Genomic DNA, 11,440 nt, shown 5'->3' with positions numbered 1-11,440 from the left:
ACAGTATGGCAAACTTCATATTGTCCTTCCTAGTTAGGGCAGAGTATTCTAGAATGACAGCTGGGGTGGGGAATGGGGACAAAACCCTTCACTTCAGGCTGTATTGTGAGACTACCTGTTCTAGAAAACTCAAAAGGGTATATAACAGGCATGATACTTCACTGATGCTTTTACAGAGCAACATTCTGGATCAGAGTGAACCTGATGTGAAAATCAGGAAAAAAGTTAACAGATCTTCAAGCTATATGGATACTAAAGAGATTATTGTATATACACATCCTTTTCAATCCTTATAGATCCTGCTGGATTTAGCACAACTATAAAGATTAGATATTCCTACAAGGTTCAAGAATTCCCTGAATTGTCCTACCAGTGCACTCATTCAATGCATCCATTCTATAACTTGGCCAACTTCAGCGGGAGATGATACCCCTAAAGCATCAGAGCCCCACAGAGCACTGACCTGGTATATAAAACCACATTCAACAGATGGCTGAGGTGGACCCCAAACCTAGAGTGGAGCTGCAGTCATGGCACATTGTTGACTTTCTGTATGTGAAATATATGCCTAGAACATGAAAACAGGACTTGTGGATCATGAAGGGGATGGCTTGTTTTGGAGCAGCTGTACGGCATCCTGACAGCAGCTGCCTACCCATCCCACGACAATGCCTGGTGAGAGGAGTGCCTGCTACAGGGATGGCCCAGGTACTTGTGTGGCTGATCCACCTCAGATTACTGTCTGATGAGCTAGTATCAGTTGTTTTTTTCTTTGCTATGACAAGCTGTAGTTATAACACATCCAGTTGCCTGGCACAACAGATAGGACCACAGCCTGCGTAAAGGGACCATAGAGCGAAAGGGAGAAAATGAGCAATAAGAGATGGCTGAGGGGGGAACTCCATTGTCTGGTGTGGCTGCTGAAAACCACATCTTCTGAGCTGATGAAGTTATCCAGGACGTCTGGGATGGAGCAGTTTCAGATCCATGTCTCCCAATACTTGGATCAGTGCCCTAAACTTCCCTGTGCTTCAGAATAAATCAGCTGATCTGGAAAGAAAGGCAGATGAATGATCAAAATATATAAGCTGATTCTTGTCAGGCTTTTAGCTCAGCAGTCAGGCTTTTATAAGCTTTATTGTTCTTTTTATTTCGTGTATGATTTGTCTTGTGCAAATGGTATCACAAGCCACCTCTTGCATACAGCTATTATTTTTACATTGTTCGCTCAAGTAAAAATTTTGTTTTCTGTTCCAAAGTGCAAAAAGAGGGAGAAAATCTCAAAATCTTTTTTCTGAAATGCTAATGCATGTTAATATATTACATGTGAATGTGAAACTTTTAAAAATAGTTTTTTAAAATACTTTTTTAAATGTTTGTGTTAATTTGAGGATGTCAAAAGCTGATATGGATCTGTCATTGCCTATGAAAAAGTTTGCCAACCATGTGGAGTAGCAAGTGCCTTCCTACAGCTGTTTTCTTATGGTGAATTATGCATTGCTTCAGATACTTTAAAGACAACCCTTGGTTTATATTGATAATATGTTACATGTATAACCTGATATTTCATTTTTACCTATTTAAGTCACAAGAAAATATTTTAATATGCATGTCATATATATATATGTATTTCTGCAACCTGTGTGTATTTTGCTCATGTGGATGGCACTTTCCAAGATTTTAAAGAATACATTGAAACCTTCTTCTGACTGTTGATCAGAAGTCTTCAGAATGCATGTGAATGCCAATTTAGTGTTTCAGGTTTGTAGGTTTTTCTTAAATACAGTTCTAAACTAATTACGTTAAATGAACTGCATTTTGTAGCTTAAGGGGCAAATTTGATTTAACAATCACAGTTTGTTAAACAGAAATAATAAGGAGGCATGGCAGTACTGCTCGTTCAATCTGGCTTCTCTCACATAGGTATGTAAGACAGGATTCTTGGATGTTTTGTTCAACCCATTTCCTATCAAATCATGGTTTAATTAATTTATTGTTATAATTTATACATTGTATGTTATACACTAACATTGATGTTATCTATGGTTTTGCACAAATCAATCACTTTTCATGAACTAGTGGCTTTGTACTTTCTGATTTCATAAAGGAACACTTTAAAGGAATATTAAGAAGCTGTTCAGATCCAAGTGCTCAATATTATATTTATTAAATCTTATTCATTTTTCCTAGGGGGACTCCAGTAATCCGCTAAAGTCTGCTTAAACAGGACATTTATAGCAGCTGAACTAAAATAATATTACATGCTTAGAAACATTCAAGATAAGGAAGTTAAAAAGTTTGAAGACAAACTAACAGATTCATAAACAAGGAGGAAAAAAATGTTAGTTTATGCTTAAGGTTTTGGGGTAGAACTGCAGTGATTTTGTACAATTCTTGATTGTGCCACAGATCCCCTGGGCAAGCCATTTGATCTCTTTTTATCTTTGCTTCCACTCATCAGAATAGATGATGAGATATACTTTCTTCCCAGACCTCTTCTGTTTAATTTGAAAGCTCTTCAGATTGATTGTACGCAGCCAAACACATAAGGAACTAATTTTGACTGTTTTCTCTGAGTGTTTCTGCATCTTCAATAATGACAACCCATGAGTTAAGAAATGCATATATGTTAATACTCCCTGTATCATTCTAAATAACCTAATCTGTAAATAATACTTTTACCATTTATCCACCAGTTTCTACAAGAATTCTAATTCTTTAAATTTCTATTCTAAATCCATCTGGCAACAAAACACATTTCAGTGAAAATGTATCAACTTCAACTACCAGAAGCAGCTTTGGAACCAGATCAGTTTACTTGAGTCATAGTTCTCTGTTTGGGAAAAAAGCTTCAGTTTGTGTCTGTAGTGTAATATTAAATACAAAAACAAGAATTCTATAGCAATAAACTGAAGTACTAGCAACATAAAGGAGACGCCTCACCCTAGAAAATAGAAAAGATAAAGAACAAAGTATTTAATAAACTTTGTTCCTCTAGGCTTGAAACAATGATTTAATAACATCTAGTACTAAGTTAACTAACTAAAAGCATTAAAATTTTAACTCATTTCCTTATGTTTAAAGTCTCATTCAGGAATATACATAAAGACTTTAATGGCAAAATTAGAAACATACTGAGAACAACATGTTTGTTTATATAGGAAACAGTGAAAATTGTCCTTAGAATGATCAGCATGAGATATTAATAAACAACTTTTAATCTAATTTTAAACATCTATCTTGAATTTAAATAGTATTGATAATGTGAAATTCAACATAATAGATGCTGTGCAGAATTAAAAACATATTATATAATAATTCTTGGGAATTAAACTTAGGAATTAGTTGTAGTTATAATTTTACTAAATAGCTAAGAGCAAGTAGAAAGTTGGTGCAGAATCACAGAACTAAATTTTGGAGTGAGCCATGTAAATAAGAACATAAGCCCAAATATTCCATGGAAGTATTTCCTATGAACAAAAAGAAAAGGAGAAGAAAAACAAGGCGAGGCTTCTGGTGAAAAATGCTCTGAAGGATTCCTATTTTCTATTTTCCCTCCTCTATCCAGTATGAAGAGAGAAATATTTTAATTATAATAATCCTTGAGTTGCAGCCATTAACAACATCACAAGGATCAGGAAAAAGCAGTGATGAAATTGTTCAAGCACTTGCTAGGACTATCTTGTCCAAAGTTCCTGGTATGACAGTGTCACTTCTTAGTACTGCTGAACTATAGTACAATAGTACAATATAGAAATATTGTAAAAATTGTTGGCTAAAAAGAGTGAAAATTATTATTCACTCCTGATTATTCACTCCTTAATAAACTGCCTTCTAACTTGTGGTGATGCCAGTCTTACATAATGAACGAATAAATATACATATATCATATAAAAAGCCAAAGCTTCTAATACTTACGAAAAGTTTCTGTACTTTGAATGTTAAAAAGGAGAAAAAACCCTGATCATAATTCATGGTTAACCCATGGAAGTTGTTGTATGAAGCATCATTAAGCAACAAATTCTCATCTGCATTTTTGAACCTCTTCACAAAGGTGTTTTGACTAGGGAATGTAAAATGTAAGATGAATCAAAACAGGTTTTCTTTTTTTTTTTTTACAGAAAGTGTTCTTTTGCTAAGTATAAACAACTGCTACACAGCATAAACATTTGGGAGTAGCAATTCAAATGCTTCAAGAAGTAAGACCTCTAAGCAGCAGTCAGTGTTAAGAGTGATGATTAAAAGCGAACTAGTGGGACAATAGTGTTGACACTCCCTTTCAAAGTGCCCCGTGCTGGCCACTGCTGTAAACAGCGTATCTAGCTAGACAGAACCATCAAAAGAGGTGGGTGGGATAAAACAGTGCTTTGGTTCCTGTTTTTTTGCTGCTCGTCAAGATACAATGGGGAATATGTAGTCAGCAACAGATTAAAACTTAGAAAAGCATCAGGAGATAATTTCGATGCATGGTAAATTCAATTTGTTCAGTTTAATTTCCTCAGTTTCCTTAATCAGAAAAACCTCCTTGAATTTGAAAAAATGGTTCTTGAAAAAGGGAAGTGCATGAAAAATGTGATTAACTCAGGTTAAACTCCTTCTGTAGCTCAGCTCTTCCTATTTCTTTTTGTTTTCCAAAAGCTATCCTTTATGAGTCTACCAACTGCATGGGAAGAGAGAAGGAGGAACGGACTCCATTTTATGGCACAACAGTAAAAGTCTCAGTACTAGATTTAGGCAAGCCAGTGGAACAATTCCCACTGAATTCAGTGATGGCAAATGCCAACCTTCTTCAATAAATCAGTATAAACTGAAGCAGGCAAAACATTTCACCACTGTAGCTCTGGCTGTGGGGTGAGCATATAAACAACTGTGAGATCTATACATTTTAGGTAATATGAGTGTTAAAACTTTATTTTAGAAAATAAAATAAGAGCTAAGGGAATGTGTAATAAAAGATGTTCACCAGAAAAGAGCAATATTTTTCCTAGTGGAACAAAATGTATATTGTTTCTATATATACCTCATCATGAAGATATATTTGAGCAGTAAAGATGATTTTTCTAATCACTTAAGGCCTCCAAATGCATTTAATAATACTGCCTTCTTTTCCCAGGCAGGCATTGCAGTCAATATTGTGCAGTCAACACACAAGCAAGTCAGATACAATTGCAATGTTTTTCTCATGAACGCCTGCCCGTTTGCCTATAGGAATACTATGATTGGCTTTGCTGTAATTTTGAGGGCATTTAATTTGTTTCTGTTTTATAATACATTTGAAAGAGGGTAATCTTAGCTCAATGTTTTCTGCCTTGAACATGATGAAAAGCATTGAATTAAAACACCTCTAGGAAACGTCCCCCAAGTTTATCTTTATTTAAAGAATAATTTTTTCAAGCCAGTTCTCTGGTCACTGTAAAGTGTTTAACATGCAAAGTGTTAAATGTAATTCAAGAGTGGCCAGATCCACCACTGAAATAAATTGGTATGATTCCATGAGCTGCTGTTTAGTTGGCTGACACAGCATGAGACATCTGGTTAGGGTGGTTTTTTGTCTTATTGTACATGATATGAGAGAGATTGATATCTCTCAACAGATAGGTTGTTCCTCCCTACAGCAACAAAACTTTTGACAACCGCATGGGATACAAGTCTCTGCTGCATGCAGGGATTCTGCACACAGATACTGAGCAGACATTCAGAGACAATGTGAAGCTAGAAGATAGACAGCTTGGTATTTGATCAGCTGTTCTCCTTGTGTGACAGAAAGGAGGGTCCTGGGTGTTACTAGCCACTGTAGTTGGGCAGGAGGTAGATAGATTCAACAAACTGCATGAACTACTAAATGTATGGCACTCAAGTGACTAATTTTGCATTGGGTGACAGCTGGTATAGGTGTCATACTCTGGAGATAAGTCTGTAAATCCTGGTATTAAACTGCAAATAATGATCATTAGATTTTATTATTCCCAGCTACTCTTCATTATGGAGTTAATAATTGTTATTAAATCCTTATTTTAGAAATTTTTAATTCACTATAATGAAAATCTTAATTGCCCTTAAGTTTATGGGTTTTTTTTCTTTAAAAGAAGTCTCTTGATATTTAGGATATCTCTTACTTGTACTATGCCTCTGAAATAGGAGAAAAGCCAAATGGAAAGCAGACGATGTTTTTGTATTACTCTGTTATTATACAAAGCTTTCTGCTGTTGGTAGCAATTTGAACTCATTGTCTTAGCAACCTCAATGTCTGACACACCAAGAGCTCTTTCATCCAGTCTCCACAGCAAGTAAAGCAAGATTTCAGTCTACTGCTTGCTTATTACATAAATCTTTTCACTTGTGCTTTGCAATGACTCAGTGAATATTCCAAGTTAATTTTACTAATATGAGCTTGCCTGGGGTCCGTAAGTTGTTGCAAATGCAAGATAAGTGTTTCAGTACAAAACTGTAAATTAGATCTAGCCCATTTTTTGGAGGCCCAAGTATTTGAACCCTTAGTTTAGATCTGTGGAAAGCAAAGGTTCTGAAGATCACCCAAAACAAAGACAATCTGCACTTAGATCTTGAGGTGTGAATGTAGACACCTGACTGGAAGCTCCCTATTTGAAATCATCCTTCTGATGCCCTTGAGAAGGGAAAGAAAGGACCTGCATTTCACTGAAGCTATGTCTGTGCTAGTCCTCCTTGATCTCTGTTCTAGCAGTGTTCCTTGTAAGCAGCAATACCAGCAGGATTTCATTGCATCCATGCAACTGGTAAGAATCAGAGACAAGACATGCCACTAACATTTCTTAGAATAGAAAAGTACAGGAATAAACTGGATGGTGTTGTGAGCTTAAATGTTTCTCACTGTGCAGATCACTCACTCCTTTATTGTTCCTTCAGCCAGCAAACAAAAGTAACTTGACACTTGTAGTGTTTTTACTGAAGTAATGTCTACTTTTGCCTTGAGTATAGACAGCACAGTGGATCATGTCCGTCTGTCTTTACCTGGAAATTGCACTCACCACAAGTGCAGGATCAGCGGAGAGAACAACATCTGTGTGTCTACACGTTTCTCAGCTTTAGTTCTCTAGTAATGTCCATCACAATATAGAAAGCTTTTTTTTTTTTTTTCAGTCAGTCTGTATCAGGAAGCTCTGGGTCCCTCCATGAGGATGGGTCCATCCCCATTAAATCTTCACCATGGGTCGCCATGGTAGAGTCTTTCTCAGTTACCTCCTCCATGCTAAACATGTTTGTAACAAAGCAGTGCACAAGCCAGCAGCAAATCCTACACTGCAGTCAAAGAATAAATGTGTTCTACTTCTGTGTATGTTGTAGGGAGAAGAATTCCCAGCCCAGATAAAAAAAAATTACAGCCATCACCAGTATTCATTCACCTTACTTCTGAGACTGTTTCATAAACTCAGAGAAGGATTAGAAAGGATGGCTGACTGGGAAAACGGATTTAACCAGAACACATAATTTTTACAGATTTGTAATCTTTTAATGGATTTTCCTTTCAGAAAACTTTCACCTTTACTCCTTAGAAGGATTACACATACTCAGTGATATTGGTGTTGAGCTTAGTTTTGAACAAACTCCAATGTCAGCCAAGGGAGCTTGTCACTGCCTTGATGGGTGCAGTGTTCTGTAAGCACAGTGAACTACTGCTAAATATTCAGTAGATGTGCCCTATTCTTAAGACATTCACTGTGCAACAGATTAGTACTCTCATGTCAGGTACCTGCCATAATCTTGGCTCTGAGCCCAGCATAATACAGAGCTCTGAGTGAGATTTCCTTCTGATGCTGATGCAGAGGAGAATGTTAGGAGAACACCAGAGAGTTCTTACCCTAAGGGAGTTAATATGTTGTACTTCTGGGAAGATGAAAAAACTTACTTGCCCTCTGCCCTTTAAAAGTGGTGAATAGTATGACAAGATGCTGTCCAAGATGAACATTGAGCTCTGAAGAGCTAGTTCTGCCCCTGGCCAAATCCCACATTTCACTTGTCACATTTCTCTGTTTGGAAATTCCATCAGACAGACTTCAGTTGTGTCATCTTCTCAACTGAGAAGAACTACACAGTCTGTCTGAGAGCAAACCCCTTTGTCATCTTGCCAAGAAGACTCTACTAATATGTGGTAGAAAACATATGGTCACTGAGCTACAAAAAGCTAGAACTATTTTGTGATGGTTGGTCAATGAGATAAAAGACAGGCTCTTTTGATGTTGTCCATGGGAAGGAAGTCATGTCCAAAATTAGTAATAATAGGACAAAATCCACTATATAGTGTTTTTTCATCAAAACCTGTCTAAAATGACGAACAAAGTTGTTACTGTCTAATCTTCCACAGTGTCTACTGCTTCCATCTTTTAACAGTCATGGAAGAAATGTATGGACAGATAGACAGCTGATTTTTTGTCTCATCCAGTTTTGGAAAATCAGTTAGTTTTTCTTTATGTGCAGATGAGCTACAGCCACTGACATGCATCCCCAGTGTCCTGGTTACAACCAGGATAGCATCAGCTGACTACTGCTTAGGCTTTTCAGAAGCACCAGGAAGGATGCAGATGGTTTCATTTCAAGACCTATTTTCCCTGAAATGATTTATTCTAAACAAATATTCAGGGACAAAACTTGGTGAAGAGACTGGGTTTGTATGCTTTTTCCGTAATACTGTGTTTAATGAAACAAGAATAATTTGAAAGTACAAACTGCTTTCACTGGTAGTATAGCTACATTAAATAGTGAAGAAATTAATCCCAATGCCTTAATAGAACTAATGTGATACAAAGTGATCTATGAGGGCATGAATCTTTTCCATTTCCAAGCATATGATAAAAGTTTCTCTCCCTTCAAGACCTCTCCTATGTGAGCTGTACTGGGAGCTGCACATGGATCTGATCGACAACAAGGTGAGAGACAAGTGAAATTCGGAATTTACTGCATTATATTGGACCAAAGTGCATTTGTATGAACTCGTAGAAATATGGTATATTTTTAGTACAGTGTGCAGTTTTGGACACTAGGACAGGTAGAACACAAAAGGATAGGACTACTGTTAAAGCTGCTTGCAGGACTTGCTTCATGGGGGCAGAGTTAAGATTACATCAGTGTGTATTATAACCCTGTAGTTCATAGGTTTCAGAAATCTGTACCTAAAACAACCTCAACCCTACTTTTTTTCCCCAAAGCTTCACGAAACATTACAAGATAACCATTTTTGGGGACTTCTTTTGGTTTTGTTTTTCATGCTTTTTATGGCTTTTTTGACATGAAATCCCTGAGGAAAAAAAAAACAGTGTTATTTGCTGGCTTTTTAAAAGATACAATTCTTGCAAAAATAGTTGAATATACAGCTGTAACCTTGAGGGATGGAGACAGTTGAAGATATTGGGATTCCTAAACATACCTTCTCCTTATTAAACATGTTCTATCATTGAATGTAAATAATGGTTGTGCCTTGAAAATTTTGGAATGTAAGATTTTGTTTGGAAGATTAAGCAGCTGTTGAAAGCACTTGAGACACAGGTGCTCTTGCTCCTGTACTGGGGCAGAGTTAGACATCTGAAGAACATCTTAAATGGTGACAGAAAGCAGTTGTGATGGACTCTAGCTTTAACAGCTGTGGTATCACATATAAACCCAAGAGACACTTTTACTCTTGCCTGTGCAAAACCTGTTTAAGTAGACCCTTAGTAGCCTCCATTTCATTCAATAAGAAAAAAAGTGAGCTAGCTTTCTGACCACATACATTCTTACTACATTGAAATTTGGAGTTTCATATGGTTTATGTCCTTTCTCCCTTAGTCTGCATGTCATGAAGAGGAAAAAAAAAAAGACTAAGAAACCTTTGTTTTGCTTGTAATTCCAAACTGGATGTGTAATTGTGGGAAAAGGAAGTCTTCCAGCCAAATGATCACCGCTGAACCCAACCTCGTAACCAGACGTACTCTCACCAAGTGTTTTAGAGTTTCAGATTTTTTCTTCCAAATTCTGCCAAGAGGAACCTCACAAAAAGAAAGGGATTTCAACTGGTTTCACCTTGGTTTATTTCTGTGGGGATTCCACAGTATTTGACATTTTTATTGCCTAGAATCCCAGATTAGTCCTATTCTTCATTAACTTTCTTCTGGTTTGCATCATCGTCTTATCTGGGCACATGGTAATTTAGAAAAAGAAAATGGGTTTAGCTCATGATCCTATCCTTCTTTATTATAGTCACTACAAAAAAGTTGATGTTGATTGAAAGAACTATGCAGCTTTACTGCTAGTTCTTGATATTCACTGCTGGAAGTTATACAGCCACACTTCTCATGGTGGCAGATAAAATACAAACTTTCAAGGGTGCCTAAAATGTTCTCACAAGAATCGAAAACACATTGTTTCAGGTATACCTAGGTATTTGAGTCAAGATAGTTAAGATGTTTCAAAAAAAAATGGTAATTAATGAGGCAGAAATAAAATTGTGTTTGATAACATCTGCAGCTCTTTATGTTCGATCAATAATCAGGGCAGATTCTCATCTTCTTATGCTGAATACCTCCGTACTAGAAATCTACCATGCCTTCTGGGAAATAAGGTACTCCTCAGGAAGAGAATGTGCACAAGGAACTTTACTATGATGTTTCCATGTTACCAGGGGAGGGTGAGACCATCATTAACATTTGTTTAAGTGCTTAGATTTTGTGAAGGTTATTATTAGTTCATTTCTTGTTGCCATTTACCTTTTGTAATAGATTTGGAAATTTTTACTTCTTTTAGAATTATACCAATATTAGAATTACTTTGTCATCTGAAAAAGTAAGCACCAAACTTTTTCAGTCCAGAGTAAGGATTTGTAAACTGCATACCACTAACACAATTGGAGTGTTAGGACATTTCTGTAAGAGACAACCCAGCCCTGGCAATCTAACAGTATAAAGTAGTAATTTAAAAATAGAATTTTTTATCTGCACCGTCTTTTATAAAATTAAAAAGTGATTCAAATTAATTTTCCACTGTTGTTTTCAGATAGTTTTTGACCTCCTTCTGACCCTAAGATGTACATCCAGTTAAAAATACTCTTATACAACTCTGTGTTTCACATAAGGAAACATGCTTTGCATTAGGATGCTAAGTTATTGTGACTGTGTGCTTTAACATTAGCTTTTATCGTTTTATCCTGTCACTGCAGATTACTTTCAAAAGTGGAGTTTTTAAAACAAAAACATTAGTTCTCCTTGAGCAAGTGTTCTAAAGGTCACTTAACATCCCACATCACGAGCTGCAGAAGTAATAGATATTTAGACTTTTTATCACTTGTCCCCATAATTAAAGCAATAAATTACGATGAGCATTTCAGCTGCTGTCCAAGAGTAGAGCCTGATATCATTAACCCAAGCCCCCAGACCAGTTCTGATGTTCAGTTAGATTTTTTTATGAGGCAAACCCCTCTTGAATTGCATTCTGT

Source organism: Phaethon lepturus, unplaced genomic scaffold (genome assembly GCF_000687285.1).
Source record: "Phaethon lepturus isolate BGI_N335 unplaced genomic scaffold, ASM68728v1 scaffold4389, whole genome shotgun sequence".
In the NCBI taxonomy this organism is placed as follows: domain Eukaryota; kingdom Metazoa; phylum Chordata; class Aves; order Phaethontiformes; family Phaethontidae; genus Phaethon; species Phaethon lepturus.
This window is presented reverse-complemented; position numbering follows the sequence as displayed.